Consider the following 16,669-nt stretch of genomic DNA (forward strand, 5'->3'; position numbering starts at 1 on the left):
TTACAAAGCAGTGCAAACCCCACCCCCTAAATGATGAATGCGGTCCATCCTTGAAGTGTGCGGAATGTTAACTCAAGTCACAACATGGATGGATGGCTGTCTAATCTTGTAGCTTTTTGATATTTTCACTGCTTCTAAAGAGGCATGATGACATCGGCTCCTCTCCCACCCCAAACCTCCAGGCGGCAGAGAACCTGTATCCCCACTGGCTGCATAGCTAGGAGCTCTCTTTCCCTTGGCATATCCCTCCTGGAGTGTTGTTCACCCTCACAGTGTAAATAAAACACTGTTGTCAAAAACAATTTTGGGACGTCACAGGTTTTCTCGCTAGTGAAACCAGATCTCTAACAGCTTCTAACTGGGTTGGCCTCATTGCATCGAAGCCAATGATGATTGCAAAGTTGTTCTGTTTAGATTACTTCCCACTATCACGATTTCTTCCAATCATGAAGTCTTCATTGGTGTCCTTCAGTGTTTCTTCAAATCCAGATGTGCAGGGAAATGCTAGGACTAAAGGTGATGTAGGGTGGGGAAGTGGGGGGTGAAAATCAAAAAGTCCGGCTACAGAACTATTTTGTGTTTGGATACTCACCACCCCATAAAACAGCCTTACCCACCACCCCACACACACCAGCATCCATTCTTGAACTATTTCCACATCTAAGACAGACTAGAAGGTCAGATTGACCCATTCTCCAAATACAGGCGTCCACTGGCTGTGCCTTCAGAACTAACTAAATTCAGGCCAATTTAACGTGCTATATACAGTGAGCAGAAAGGCTTGCTGGACAGAACTCACCAAGATAAAGGGATCTCAGGCACGGCCAGAGCTGTAAGCCTCCAGAGAAGACAAATGGTTGTGTACCACTCATGCAGTTGATGCTAATTAGAAACTGAGAAGTTTACTTCCACAAACACAGGATCTAGCTACTCAGATGCTCAATAGCTTAGTTATACTAACTTCCCAGGTCCCACCCAATGATGCCTTCTAGCCCTTGAATGAGAGAGAATGAAAAACTACCAAAATTCCACTATGACTCATTGGCCAAGGGACGGTGATCAGGATGATACTCATGGAGTATATTCTTTTAGTCAGCACGTTTGGTAGGCACCAACTAAGTGCCCAGTGCCATTCCAGGAAGGATGATGGAAGGAAAGATGGTCCCTTCCAATCTGTAGATGTGCTCTGACCCACAGTGAAATTAATGATAACACAAATGGTTCTGTCACAGAATTTTACTGCTTCTTTAGGAACACGCAAATTTTTATGTTTAAAAATTATAGTCAGCTTATTTCTTAGCTAACACTTAACAACTGAGCAAAAAGGTGACGATCAGAAGCTAGAAAGCTGGACAAGGTCAATTACTAAGCAGTGTGCTATAGCACCTCCCAAGAGTCCCAGCACATCCTCTGTAAGCCCTCTCACACATCTTCTGGCCAACTTACCCTTTCTCTAGAGCAGCGGTTCTCAACCTTCTGGCCCTTTAAATACAGTTCCTCATGTTGTGACCCAACCATAAAATTATTTTCGTTGCTACTTCATAACTGTAATGTTGCTACTATTATGAATCGTAATATAAATATCTGATATGCAGGATGGTCTTAGGCAACCCCTGTGAAAGGGTCTTCGACCGCCAAAGGGGTCGCGACCCACAGGTTGAGAACCCCTGCTCTAGAGTCTATAGGTTCTTTCCTCACTGGCTCTTTCCTCAGAGGGAAGGAAGCGCATATGGCTGTCAGCCTAAACAGGTGGAAGAACTTACCAGTGATCGGTCTGATTCCCATTTCAAGTGGATCTAAAGAAACAGTAGTCAACCAACACCAACTCTGGGTACTATAAGTCTAAACATCTTTCAGACTTCCAATTGGATAAAAGAAATGTCCCCCAAAAGAAGGGCACCCCCTTCCCGACAAGTTTCAAGTACACCCCCAGAAAACACTTCCTCTCAAGGGAATCATTCTCAGGCCGCGGATCGATTTACAGCCCCCGGAGCGATTTACAGCCCCCCAGTCACTTCTATTCCCAGAGCAGAAACTCGGAGGTCCTCCCGTCCCGTCTCAAGTTTCTTAAGTTCCCAGTCACCCCAGATGGGGCCTGAGTTTCTGGGGAGCAGGGACTGGGCAAGCTAGTCACAGCACACATGTCTCTCCCCCACTCCACCCGTCTCCGTGTCTCAACAGGAACAGGACATAACACACACGGCTAGAATCAGTTCCAGTCAGAACACTCCCTTCAAATGGGATTCGACTTGATGCTTCATCGGCGTCAGGGGGAGGAAAGGGAGAGGCAACACCAGGGCCCACACTGCTGAGTCACTTCATGGTGAGGAAAGAACATGCGGCTTGAAAACCTGTGCCAAAGAGCAGTTTTCCCCTAACAGCCACTCCATTCTCTTCACACGAGACAACACACCTCACTGCTTCTATTATCTCCTGACGTGATCTACGAAAATGCGTGATCTGCGCTGCCAGCTGCCAACAGAGTGAGATAAAGAGGTTACTGGCTACAAGTGGGGCAGGGAAGGGCTTCCTAATCTTTTGAAAACCACAACGTACAACACAGCATAACACACATCCGGACTAGGTTTCAATGTCAGTTTAGCTATCCATATTTTCCTCATCCTCAAACCACCACCAATATTATGAAAACATGTTAGCCATTCTTCTCTGTGCCTGACACTGAATGGTCATCAACTCCACATTAAAAAAATTTTTTTGTACAGGTGACTGAAGAAATCTAGGTTCCTGGAACATACCCATGACTGTAGCGATACACTAAAGGCCCCCCAAGCTCACCGCCACCACCACTGTTGTTCTATTTATTTCTCCAAATTTATTATAATTTTCAATATACAGATTTTTTGAAAAATAATATAATGAAACCTATATGCCCTCCACCTCGATTGAATCTTTCCATTTTCCACATTAGGTTTCTTTCTCTGAATTGTTTCCTTCCTGTAATCTGGAAGTTCAGTTTTGAGGTTTGATTAAAAAGAGGTTAACATTTCGGCAGGAATATCTCACAGATGATGTTGTACAATGCACTTTGCGTCGTATCAGGACACACAGCATCGGGCTGTTCACTGAACAATGTGACACTCAGCTGAAGCCATGGTGACAGGGAGGCCGTCAGGGTTTGAAAGGTGCATCTTCTCCTTTGCAAGTGAAGGTTAATTTGTGGAGTGACACTTGTCAGCCTGTGAATATCCCGCTCCCTCGTGACTTTGCCATCTGTTCATCATCCTTGCCTGAACGGGTTATACTGGGGGAGGCAGGTGGTTTATAGAATCATGATTTTTTTTCCTATTATTCCTTCTAAATATTACCTGGCATTCTTTGGTAAAGAAAAGCTTCTCTTCTCCCTCACGTTTTCTTTTTTACTCGTCATTCATATTTTTATTTATTCAAGGTTACACTCAATTACACAAGGAGTGTAACTGTCCTAAATTGGGTCAGTGCGGGGGCTCCTTCAAGCTGATCCTTCTGACCTTTTGACATGCCCCCATTTGAGCACTTCCTTCCTTTCGGACGTAAGACCCACCAGGCTCACCTTGTTCTTTCTCTGCTTCAGACCTGGCACCGGCCATTTCTCAAGGAGCCCTGACCTCCTCCAGGGGGGCGTGGTGTTCTGAAGCTCACGCCTGGGCAGGAGGCTGCTCACTGCCATCAGAAGTGCCGGTGCTTCAGTTCTTTCAGCGGAGAGAGAAATCCACCTTGTTTTACTCATGAGTTCGTGTGGATATTTCCATTTCCAATTTCACATGACCATTTTTTTTTAACTTGAACTTTTCCTATTTGTATCTCTTTTCTCATGTTGACAATCTTGGTCTCTCACAGAGAAGTTAAACTGGCCAGATACGCTGGTATATTCTTTAAGATGAAAACTTGTCAACTGCTTACAAACAGGTCAATCTGTACTCTTCAAATACATTTTTATGAGGAAAGAAGTTAATTCCGAAAGCAAGCGGTAGGGGACAGCTCCAGAAGGGGGGTGGCGTCTCCCTGGCATTTGGGAAGGTGGCCACAGACTGAGTACATGCCATATGCGTAATGCCTTAGCCCACCCGGGAGAAACAAGCAGAGACATGCAGGAGTAATTCTTTTTTCCTGGACCTGGAGGTCTACCTCACCTGAAACTGAAAGCTGGTTAATCTTACAGATTCAAACCCTCTTCACGTTTGCCTGAGCGAGTGCACCCCCCCTGTAAGTCTGCGCACATCTGGGAAGGCCGGACCTAACTAGAGGCGAACATGCAAGTCCCTGCCAAACAGCCTACGGCGGAGCTACAGCCGCTCCCAGTGCCTGGCCGAGTCCATGCAGGTCAGCTTTCTGAGCCCTAGACTAACACCCAATAAAGTTAATGAGATGGAAAGCATATCGGTTGTTCAGTCAGCATCCACCGAGTCCCATAAAGTGGAGGCTCCAGGGAGGAAAAAGCCATCAAAACTCAACACTAAATAAAATAATCGGACTTTAAAGACTTAATGTGAAATAGTAACTCTGTAGTAACAGGCCCTGAGAGTGGAACGGACCTTTCAAAGTCCGTTCTGCAGCGACACTGGATATTTCAAGTCCAAGGAGCAAGGTGAAATTGCTCTGCGGATCAGCTGGCTGCAGCTGGCTTTAGCTTCCACAGCTCTCAGAAACGAGACACAAAAAGCCTCCAGAAGGAGACTACAGACACCATACATGGACAGGAACCTGTCAAAGAGAATTAGTCACGCCAAACACATAACTGTGGTTTTCACTCTAGAGAGGAATCTTTGCCATCCTTCTTGACCTCCTAAATTGAGATGTACATGTTCAATTTTAGGGAAAAGTCTCAGTAGAAAATCATCTTAGATAGCCTATCAGAAGCAAGCTGGCTGAAAGGAACTGCCGCCTGCAACTTCTTTGGGACTACTTAAAAAGAAGAGCTACCTTTTGCTCCAGAATGAATAAGTACCCCCCACCCCCCAGACCAGAATACGTAAGTCTGGGTTTTCTTCATTTAGGGCTTTCTGAACAGCCATTTTTCTAATGAGTAAAGTGGGCAGACACCCAAGGACAAAAATCTCTTGCTTCAGGCTGTATGGCAAACCAAAAGTCAAATCAAAATTTGTACAGGAAGTTATTCAGCAAATTTTTATCCATAAAGAACACTGCTAGAACATCACTGATCTATGTATCTTCAAACCATTTTTGCTTAAATCTTGATATAAAAATAAACAAGTAAAACCACCAGTAAATTAGGACTTTTACTTAAAGCTGATCAGAAGTTTGATCAGGTTAAAGAGCTTCTTTAAAAACAAAAACAAAAAATAAAGATAACGGGGTGTGATTATTTCCCGTAGATTAGGTGGCCTTGGCTTTAATGCACCACTGAGCAAAGAATGAGGTGCCCTTATAGAACAGCAGCTTGGGAGTTTCATAGCAGAACAGTTTTCCATACGCTGATGCTGGTGAGCAGTTTCTGGAGCCCCCTGGGACCTCTGGGAAAGACCTTGAATACTGCACTTACTCAGCAATCCCTCCGTGGGGTGTGGAAAGCTCGCCTTAGACCTGAGGCAGAGGAATAGGAATAGCCCTGTAAAGACCACTCCTTACACGAAAGGTCCGATTCCTGGGAGGCAAAGGAAGAACTGCCATAGGACCCGGCAGGCCTGCTGTGCTCCAACCTCTGAACCTGGCCGGTTAGAAGGGAAGAATTCCACAGAATTCTTTCTCACAGTGCCCCAAACCGCATTTCATTCATGCTTCTGTGGTACATGTCACACACGGTCCTAACCCGGAGGCAGGGTTTGGTCATTCATTCAGGTCAAACACCAACCTTTCCCCGAAGAGAGACATTAAAATTGGTATCTAGAAAGCCCTCCCCTATTTATCCTTTCTATTTGATAATAAAGCAACAGTGACAGGACTAAAAAGAAATATATATTTGGTCTGGGTCTCAAATCCACTCATTTTGGCTTAAGGAACCTGCCTCCTGGCTACCTGTCTCAGCAGTGACGGGACTAAAAAGAAATATATATATATTTGGTCTGGGTCTCAAATCCACTCACTTTGGCTTAAGGAACCTGCCTCCTGGCTACCTGTCTCACCCCCTCAGCCAACTGTTTTCTGAGCCCTATCCTCCTTTTTCCCCATCATCCTTCTCTAGTCTTTACTCTTTGACTTTTCCTCAGCACCTCAATCAACTCTTTCGGTGACCTTCTATTTTGAAGCCAGAATTTCATTAAAATGCCCTCTGCTGATCTGTATAATTTTACTATTCCTATTAGTCCAGCAATTCATAATATAAATGATCATGTTAAGGAGATCCTCATATTCTGACCTGATTTTTAATCCACTGAGTCCAAAACGCTCAGCCAACCAGAAACTGGAAGTAGGGAATGGGGACAGGGAGTCAAAATCATTCTTAGGATTTCAAAGAGAACACAGACTCAAGAAATGCCATTGGTTTAGTGTAGGCCTAGCCATTCTTCTACTTACTTTTTCTCGAGACACATCAGGATCTCTGCAAATTCCCTGGGCTTTAAGGTGAAGAAACTACAAGCCCGTCTGGCAAGGAGCTAACAGTCCTGAGCACCCAACCCCTGGCCTGGCTTTAAGCCAATCGCCACATTCTCAATCCCAGGCAAGCATTCTAGGTTTCAGCTGGGGTCCCTGGATGGGCTTCAGGCTGCCAACTCCCCTTTATACGCAGATTGTCATATATATGCACGTATTTCTGGAAGGCAAACAGCTCTGATAGAGCTCCAAACCCCAAATGATTAACAACTGCTACACTGACTTACGGGAGCCAAATAATAACCTCAGAGGAATGTGAGCCGCACAGGATATGAATCACTGTCCTGTTCACTGATGTGCTCTAAGTGCCCATCACAGGCTGGGACACAGGGCAGCGTGACTTCTGGTCACAGCTCACTCTGAACACCTTGGAAAAGAAGAAAGACTAAGTATAGTTATTTTCAGGACCTCTCGCATGGGACAAGATTTTTCCTCAAGGCCAAAGTCATCCAAGATAGGTGGTAGGTGCATCACCTTGCCAATGTCAGATTTCATAACAATTTTGGCCAGCCTTGCTACACGATCTAGAAGAGTGGTTCTAAACCTGGGCTCATGAGGTTTGAGCTGTTTTAAAATGCATGTACCATCCTCTACCTGCCCCTTACCCTCAACCCCTCCCCATCCTGAGAAGTAGGTCTGGGTCAGCGCCCTGGTCACACATATTTTGAAAAAGTTCCCTAGATGACTGATAGCGTCCATTCCTGCCCACGCCACAAGAAGTACTGATCTGGGACAATCTCAGCAGGATCTGGAAAAGCAAACTCCGGCACCCCAGTTTACCAGGCTCTCGAGAAAGAGACTCAAGGGGTGCAGGGAACAAAGGGGTAACTACATCTCGTTCAGAGATAAAATAAGGCAAAGGAAGGAGAGAATCTGCCTTTAGCAACACCTCCGCCTGCCAGGCACGGACAGTCTATCAGAGGGATCCGCAGGTTCAGGAGAGCAGGACGGAGCTTGTGTGAGGAAGGGACTATTTTCACAATGGCCTAGTCCAACTCAGTAAAAACTGGCGAGGTGCTCTCATTCCACACATGCCCAGCACTCAGCTAACCCCCTCCTTGTGGAGTCGGAAAGGAATGTGCAGAATTCTGAACCCTCTACTCCCCAGACAGGAGGGGTTCCTTACCCTGAATGCAGGGGGTGAAACGAATTTCATCAACTCTCCACTCCGAGTTACAAACTAGGCAGAGAACTGAGGTGCCTCCCAACATGGAGGCTTCCCTTCTAACCTTCATGGTTCGGAAGCCCATCTCACTAAAGGCCAAGCCTTTGCCAACCTCAATTCATCCTCAACTGGCACATAAGAACGGAAGCACCCCCGGAGTAAGGCGTCCCTCTTGCAAATCCCGGGGAAGGGGAGCAACAGGGTCAGTGCCCCAGCACGCGTTTTCCTTGGGTTCACAATACAGTTTATTACACTCAGAACATCATGTTCCCAACCAGCTTGGTCTCTTTTCTGTTACAAATGTGAAGTAAACAGATTCTAGAGCAGCTACAAGTCTGTTACCAAGGCCACTGTATTGATCAGTGTAATTGGCATTCACAATTCATCTAATCCAGCACGACAAGCCAGCTGGGCTGCTCGCCACAAGAACGGAACATTGGGAACCTTCGTGTCTTGCTTCCTAAGAAGTCTGGGCACGAAAAACTCGAGCACTGAACTGGAAGGTGGAGACCACCTGGCCACCCACAGGAAACTGAATTAGTTACCAGAACAAATGAACACGCCTGCCCTCTCCATGAAGCACCTGTTTCTATTTCCAAAGCTGCAAAATTCCGAAGGTCTCCCTTTCCCCTGAATCCTGCCGAGGTCACATACTCTGGGGAAACGTCACACACAAAATCCTCGGTGCCAACTAGAGTCTGAGTTCCTGGTTAGGACAAGCACTGGCCCAGTTCCCAGAAGACTGCAGGTCTGAAGAAGGTGTATTTCAAAGACAAGGGCATATATAGGTTTTGAACATTCAGCTCAGCCTTTGGATCAGAAGGGCTGCAGAATGAGAAGGATCAGAAGTTTGCTCATCACGGCCGGGCAGAGCTGTTGTTTATTACTTCCAGGACTCAACATGCATTCCAAAATGGAACGGTTCAACTCACCACTGGTCCCAAATCCCAAACACCCTAAGGGTAAGCCTCTATTTTTTAATCAAGAGCATCTGAAAATCAGACTTCCAGTTTCAACTTTGGGCAGAGTCCCTAATGCTAAGGATTTAAAACTTGATGGAAATTTCAAGTTACCTTTTCTATTATGTCTAAGGATCCCCCTAAGCTTCTGGCCTCCTGCCCTGTGGTCCTCATGCTACTGAGCTAAGAAGCTGGGGCCACGTATTCTCAAGCTTCCTTCCTACCTTACATGTTAAGGTAGTTCTGGCGGGATATAGGGATCCACTCAGATGTTGAAAATTCCCATCCATTTCTCATCTGCAGCTCCTGGTTCTCCATTATCGTCCATTTGGGAGGTCTAAATAAGAAAAACCACCCAGCCAACTGAAGGGGAAAGTAAGCCAAAGCCACCAAGTAAGTCCAACTCACTTTCTCCTGGGGATAATCATGTCACAGTATTCTACTCAATAAACAAGCACCGTCAGTATGTGTGCAGGCACTGCATACTACACGTATGTGCGAGGTATGGTCAAAGAGGGCAGAGCAGAATCTGTCCTACAGCTTCCCTGAAGGGTCCCTTTCTGAGTTCAGGATCCTAAGATCATTCATGGGAACAGGTCACAGTCCAACAACTTTGACTTGAGTTCAGGCCAGTCCTGTGGGAAAAGGATAAAGTACTTCCCATTAAGTCCATGGAAACGTGTGTCCCAAGGTTCACCTTAATACAATCAATCAAAGACTAGGAGAGTGGGAGACATTTATTAAACATTCTCCAAACCCTGACGTTACTCAGAGCACAGTGATATGAAACATGGCTCCACTCATCCCCTCCAGGCCGCAACCCCTGCATCCTGCCGCTCACCAAATCACGTCCAGCTCAGAGCTGCGCACCACGCGGAGCAGCATGGGAGCCTTTCCCTTGGCCCCGAGCACACAGCTCCGTGGGACCCCACTGACGTCACTGCACACCCGCAGGTTCCGGAGAAGAGAATGTATCAACAGGGCTGGCTCTGGCTGGGCAGTTCAGATTGTCAAGAACTAAACCTGCGACAGGTCCAAGATGAGCGGCATGGAGGTGAGCAGTCCCAGCCCCTCCTGTTTAAGCCTCTGTCTAGCACACAGCTGAGTACAGGGTGTCCATTTTAAAAGAAGTGAACTGGTCAAGGAGAACGTGTTAAGGCCATTCAGCCCTACAGGTTGAATATGGGACACATTACTAAGGCACTGGGGCTGTCAAGGCAAGAAAGACACATGGCATGTGATATCCTTTATGTATGGAATCAAACACAGAAACATTCATAGAGGTGGAAGTGGGGGGTGGGATGGACAAGAAAGGTGAAGGGGATTGAGAGGCACAGTTATGAAATAAATAAGTCACAAGGATGTCATGTACAGCACAGAGAAAACAGTCAATAATATAATTTTGCTTTGTGGCGGATGGTTACTAGACTTGTGATCACTTTGTAAGGTATATAAATGTCGGATCACTATGTTGTACACCTGAAACTAATATAACATTGTATGGCACCTATACTTTAATTTAAAAAGAAAGCAAGCAAGCAGGAACATGCTTGGACAGTCCTAGATGTGTGGTTCTGTCAACGTTCTTTCCATTCTACCCCAGGACACCAAATACTACCTTTTACCAGTTCATTAAGCTTTTTTACTTTGTGCCCTGTTTGAGCAGTAAATGATTAAGTCCCATTGTACACTGTTAAACAGTATCAATCATTATATACATTCTGAACTTTAGACACTGGGCTGAATCCTCTAGAAAAAATGAACAGAGATTAAGAACAAAAATGAAACCTGTCTGAGCGTCAACCAAGGCCGGCGTGTTCCACCCTGGCTCTGTAACTGCTGTGGAGCAAAGGCCACGCATTTCTGCAGGAGAAACTCGGTTACACACAATGAGGAGCAGGCTGTCTGGAGCAGAGAAACGGCGCCTGGAGGAGGACCGTGCAGGCAGAGATGAAATCTGAGGTGATTACATAAGAAGATATAGTCATAGCTCAGAGGAGTCTTTGCAATGGTTTCACATAATTCTGGGATTCTAGTTTGGGAAGACTCCCAAACTACTGCAGACTGAAGAAATAGACTCCTGGATTCAGCTAGCCCAATGCCTGACAGACACCCACATTCTACGCGGTGGTTGGGTAGCGCGGATCCCACTTCCATCACACGCTCTAAGTTCTCCCTTGTCTATCCGCCTCCTGGAAATCAACAACTACTCTAGTGCTCAGTAGGTGTCAGCTCTACATAAAATAACATTTTTGTCAGGGAAAACTTTCTTCCTGTTGAAAAGATGTCCCAATAGAAACAGCTTTGTTTTAGCTCTTTAAGAATATTTCAAATAAACTAGTGGAAGAAGGTACTCAGTGAAGACCATGCTGGGATAAGAGGCATAAACCAGAACTGTACCAGGCAACCAGGATATGCGGTCACCCTAGTTATAAAAGAGTAAATACACTGAGATTTACTAAATGCTATTCCCCTTGACAATCCTGTAGTGCTATCACTATTCCCCATTTTACAGATAGAAAAATGGAGGCTCAAAGTCCATGCCCTTGACCACAGTCATATGCAGTTGTGAAAAAAAACCCCCAAAAACCTCAAAAGTAGCTTTTAAAAAGGGGGGTAGGGGACAGATCACCTGCAAATAAATAATTAGAAAGACAACTGACTTTTATTTAGTGATCATTTAGGCCAGGAGGTAATGGAATCATACCTTCAAAGTGTTGAGAAAAATAAATGTCAACCTAAAATTGTGTACCTAACAAAACTATCTCTCAAGAATGAGAGTGAAATAAAGTCATTTACAGATAAAGAAAAAAAGAAAATAAAAAAATGACAGAAAGAAAATGAGGCTCAGAAGCTTAAGTCACTGGTCCAAAGTTCCAAGTCTAGTAGATGGTAGAGACTGAAGGTAAACCTGACTCCAAAAGTCAAGTGCTTGACTTACTCCTCAGTTTTAGAACAAAAAATGGAAAGTTCAACACGTTTCATGTAACAGGCAAGCGGCAGTGGGAGAGCAAGAGAACTTCCTGAATGAGTCAAAGGGAAATATGGAATCAGAAGAGAAAAAGTGACCACAATTCTATATGAAACTTTAACTGCTACCATACGCAAGGCACTGATAGTGTTGATAAGAGTCGGAAGGAAGACTTGTGGTAAGAATTTGTCCTTAAATTTGGGTTCTCAGATTTCAGGTTGGGAAAAAACTCTGGTCAGTGCAAATATATCATTCTTCACACATGAGGGGATGCTTCTGACCCACCTCACTAAGACATGTTCTGAATATTATACCCAGAAAAATAGGGGTGGCCCTTCTTAATAAAATTCTAATATTCAGATTCCCAAATTTGAGAAAGATTGGTATAAATGACTCTCCTTTACTCGCCAGTTCCTTTATATAACAGGTTCAAGAAAGCACTAAAATACTTGTTTACAGATCATAACTACATGAAGTAACAAAGTAAACTTACTCGGTGTCACAGGCAACTAAAGAATTACACTGTGTGTATCAAAATACATTAAAAACTTCGTAAACACGTTGAAGAATATTACATTGGCTAACACACACTGGATCTCAAGCTATATCCTCCTGATAAAACCAATGGTCCACATTTGTAATCTTGCCACAAGCTAAAAGTTTAATGAACGTAGAACAAAGTGATAACGGAAACTAGTGCTGAACTAACTAAACAGAATCAAGTAAGAAAAAGAGAGGTGATCCATATCTGTGGAGAAATCTAAACAAGATCGGATCTTCTTACTAGTACACATCTGATGCCTGTTGAGAGCCTGCCATGAAAGAGAATCAAGAGGTACTAATGATGTCTGGAGAAGATAGATGTCACCTATTAAACCTCTTCTCAGTGACTCGAAGTGGTGTACATGCTGTAAAGCCGCACTAAGATTTCACCGAATAGGTTAACATCTAAGCAGTACTCACTGGGGTTCTACCTGGTATGTTTCTCGGTTCAGCTGACTCCTTTGATATATCTGCTTTATTCAATGCACTAAGATTCCACCGAATAGGTTAATATCTAAGCCAGCCGTGGGCAAACTACGGCCCGCGGGCAAACTACGGCCCTCGGGCCGGACCCGGCCCGTTTGAAATGAATAAAACTAATGAAATAAAAGACCGTACCCTTTTATGTAATGATGTTTACTTTGAATTTATATTAGTTCACACAAACACTCCATCCATGCTTTTGTTCCGGCCCTCCGGTCCAGTTTAAGAACTCATTGTGGCCCTCGAGTCAAAAAGTTTGCCCACCCCTGATCTAAGCAGTACTCACTGGGATTCTACCTGGTCTGTTTCTAGGTTCAGCTGACTCCTTTGATATATCTGCTTTATTCAAAAAGAGAATATCCTACAAGCAAAAGTAACTTCTTTTGTGTTCTTTCTCTTCTTGCCCCTCTTGTACTGTTTGGTAAAGTCTGACTGCAAAACTCCTAGGGCAAGTGCCTGACGTGTCACTCCCCAGTCCCTCCAAATGTTCAGAAGTGCAAAGAGCAAGCCTCCTGCTAGGCCTTCCAGAGAAACATGACTATTTTAGTTTCATCAACAAGCTGGAGATCTGGGCTTCCCCTATTGGGGAGGGGATCGACTCGATACAATGTCAATTTCTAAAGGCCCAAGAAGTGCTATTACCTCTGCAACACAAAGTAGCAGAAACAGAAGGATAAACACCCGGTGATTATGGGCCACCAGCTGACTTGTTTGGTGTGACTGATAACTGCCAATATTAAACAAGGATCCTCTTTAGTTGTGATTATTGTTGAAGAATCTCAATACCTATGCTTTTTGATGGACATCCACTCTTTCCCAAAGTGATTAAAACTTCACCGGTTACACTAGAATCTGATCTGAGGACCATCAAGGTCACCCTGAAGTGACCTACAGCCTCTGACTGGCAGCAGAAATGTCCTCATTTCCTGAGGGGCCTCAGGGCTTGGAATGATCCAAAATCACTTGGTCTAGAGCCACATCGGAATCCTCACGGGTTAAGGGCAGCACCCTTTGAAGAGGCCTTTTCCTCACACTATTCAGCACAACTAAAGGACTCCTTTCTCACCCAAAATTTCCTGGTTATACCATCTGAAATCACCAGTGACATCGTGAACAAGCCTTACTACTGAATCATACTATAGCTATTAATAATGTCCTACAAAAATCTCCTTTGGAACTAAGTGTCAGCACAAGTTGTCTTCCTCAGGAATTGGTATGTATTATTTCCTGTGTCTGCCAGGAAGACTGTAACTGGGATTCCTTTTATCCCCGGGCTCCCAGGAAGCTCTGAGTTACATGTGATGATCAGCCTCACCAACCATCTTAGCCCTCAGGGTTAACAATATTTTTGCTAATTTCTATAGTTTTGACTTCCTTTCTATATTGTAGGAGTCCTGTATATGCAGCTCAAATGCTCACTAAAAAGAGGGAGTGTAACATACTAACAGACTTTTTTTTATATTTTATTTATTTCTCACAGAGAGGAAGGGAGAGAGATGGAGTCAGAAACATCGATGAGAGAGAACATCGATCAGCCGCCTCCTGCACACTCCCTACTGGGTGTGTGCCCGCAACCAAGGTACATGCTCTTGGCCGGAATAGAACCCGGGACCCTTGAGTCCGAAGGCCAATGCTCTATCCACTGAGCCAAACCGACTAAGGCAAGACTTTAAAAAAATCTTTCTTGTTGCAAGTATTACAAATGTTTCCCTTTGTTCCCCACTGACTCCCTCCACCCCACTCCTGCCCACTAATAGACTTCTTTAAACAAACAAACAAAACCCCACTTTTGCTTGGTTCCAACCTGTGCCTGCTTCCCCCTGCTGCAAACAAGAAGCACTTACTTGGCGGATAAGGAAGCTGAGGCACAGAAGCTCACTTGCTTAAGGTGGTAGACATTTAGTTGGCTTCTTGACACCCAGGACAAGAATCAAACCAAGTCCTATTATCTACACAGCACTGTGGGAGGCCCAAGGCCTGTAAAACTGAATGATTATAGTAGAAGAATCTCAATACCTATGCTTTTAATTGATGGACATCCACTCTACCTCAAATAAAGGAATAAAACTTCACCAGTTACACTGGAATCTGACCTGAGGACCAGCAAGGTCACCCTGAAATAACCTACAGCCTCTGGCACCAAAAATGTCCTCATTTCCCAAGGGGCCTCTGGGCTTGGAATAATCCAAAATACTTGGTCTAGAGCCACATCGGAATCCGCACAGGTGAAGGACAGCACCCTTTGAAGAGGCCTTTTTCTCACACCATTCTACATTTCTCTTACTTTTCTCACACTTTCTCACAGTATCCACACATGGCAGAGGCACAAAAGTGCGTTGCGTCATACTGTCCAATTCAGCTGCCGTTCTGAAAAAACGATCACCTAGGACTTGCTGCTACGTGACCTTGACTAGTCCTCAACCAACTCATGAACTAAATAAATGCCTTTTATAGTCACTAGCGGAAGGGTAATTAGTTATCATAAAGCACTTTAATATCGTGCTGTGTAAGTGCTACACAATAAAGCTCAGAGAGAGCAAGATTAATAAGAAACACGGGGATACATTTACCAGCAAATGGAAATTCACATGGGGTCTTCCCACGTTCCTGGCCCAGGCTGCTTCTGTCAGCTAATGGAATGAGTCTTTAAAGTCATTAGCACTTGGCCTGACAATAATACACATTAGCAATATTCCTCCAGGGAAGAAAAGGGGAGAAGGGGCACTTATTCCTGGTAGGCAGCCATGCAGACATCTGGAGTACCCGTTAGCCAGGTGGGCAATTAATACTGAGTACCTACGACTGGTATATGCTAGGGACAGAGCCACGCACAGAGCGTTCGATGGTGCACAAGAGTCCCTGCCTTTATGCAGTTTACGATCTACAATCTACGATACAAACTTTGTCTTATTACTAGTGGCACTTGCGAGAATAAAGGCTTGATAAAATAAAGGCAAGGATGAATAGAGGCGCCTAATGTGGAGACAAAAGACAGGCCGCCGGGAGAGGAAGCGGTCTGTCGGGAGTTAGGGTACCAGGGCTTTCCCCTCACTCGTCAAAGGTACTATCCTTAAGCATCCTGCTCAGCAGGGCTGTGACTGCCTCAAACAGTGCCGATTACAAAGGGTTACTGCCCCAGCCAAGCAGTCAGCTGAACCGAGAGCACTAAAAAGGCTCATCGGGCTCCTTAGAATCAAGAGATCTTCCCCAACCTTCTAAGAGGCATTCTACTGTAAGATCTGCAGTTCGTGGGGGGAATGGAGCTAAAGCACACAACAGTGAACTGTCTTTTCAACCCTGCGTTTGATTTCTGGAGTGTTAGATTGATTCCTTACCAAAAAGAAAAAAGAAAAGGAATGACGGCGTAACCAGTTCAGGTGGAGGAGCCTCAAGCCTGTAACTCCCCCTGCGAGCCCAGCCTGCAGGGCGGACGGTCAGCTTACACAAGCGCTGCGCGGTGGAACCCTGCAGGCCCCGGCGGCCTGGACACCGTGTTGACACCGGTGGGGAATGTTTACCCGGCTGCCCCCGGGGCCTGCAGTCTCCTGTTAACCGGGCGCCGGGTATGTGGAAAGTCAGGATGTGGTTGGCAGCAAGTGCTCGGGAAGCTCGAGGGATCCCGGAGCTCGTTACACCGGGAGCCCCAAAGGCTGCCGTTTCACCTTCCCCGGCAAGAGGGTTAGCAGGACAGCCTCTGGGCTCAAGCCGCAGCACAAGACACGAAACTTGTCAAGCAGGAGCAATCCTGCCCCCCACCCCCCCACCCGTCCGACCCGCCCCAGCTCCCTTCTCCAGGGACGCCTAAGGGATCATCTGTTCGCATGACTCGGCGATCAGCGTGTGCCCGAGACGGTGTCTGCTGTCACCAACCTCCCCGTGAACGTTTCTCACGTGCGTGGAAGAGCTGGACCAGCGAAGGGGGTGAAAAGCACCGTTTGCTCTTCAACCTCACGCTGCCCTCCCGCATCGCTTCCACCTGCACTAGAGCTGGCCGGCCCT

The sequence above is a fragment of the Myotis brandtii genome, unplaced genomic scaffold (assembly GCF_000412655.1).
Source record: "Myotis brandtii unplaced genomic scaffold, ASM41265v1 scaffold131, whole genome shotgun sequence".
In the NCBI taxonomy this organism is placed as follows: domain Eukaryota; kingdom Metazoa; phylum Chordata; class Mammalia; order Chiroptera; family Vespertilionidae; genus Myotis; species Myotis brandtii.